This window comes from Penaeus monodon, chromosome 15, assembly GCF_015228065.2.
Source record: "Penaeus monodon isolate SGIC_2016 chromosome 15, NSTDA_Pmon_1, whole genome shotgun sequence".
Lineage (NCBI taxonomy): Eukaryota > Metazoa > Arthropoda > Malacostraca > Decapoda > Penaeidae > Penaeus > Penaeus monodon.
The window spans coordinates 35319239-35319442 of NC_051400.1; the positions used below are offsets into that span (position 1 = coordinate 35319239).

Here is a 204-nt window from a genome sequence, read left to right on the forward strand (position 1 = left end):
CCGTTCCTACAGAGTCTCGACCCTGAAATAGTGAAAATAAAAATTCCGTCAAACTTTACCAGCGCCCAAGGCCCGACCTCCCCGTCCTCTACAGGTTTCCAACAACGTTTCGGCAAAACATCAAGCCTGGTGCTCAGTTTGCTTCTATAAACACTCGTGACAAAAGAAACAGAAAGCTTTAAAAATATCACGTGCTCCTTACAC

The 204-nt window shown here is 45.1% G+C and overlaps 1 protein-coding gene across 1 annotated transcript in view; it reads left to right on the plus strand.

Annotated features, from left to right (window-relative positions):
• The window catches only part of LOC119581986 (cortactin-binding protein 2-like), a gene marked incomplete in the record, with an annotated part of 125597 nt that overhangs the window by 41683 nt on the left and 83710 nt on the right, over positions 1-204 (plus strand).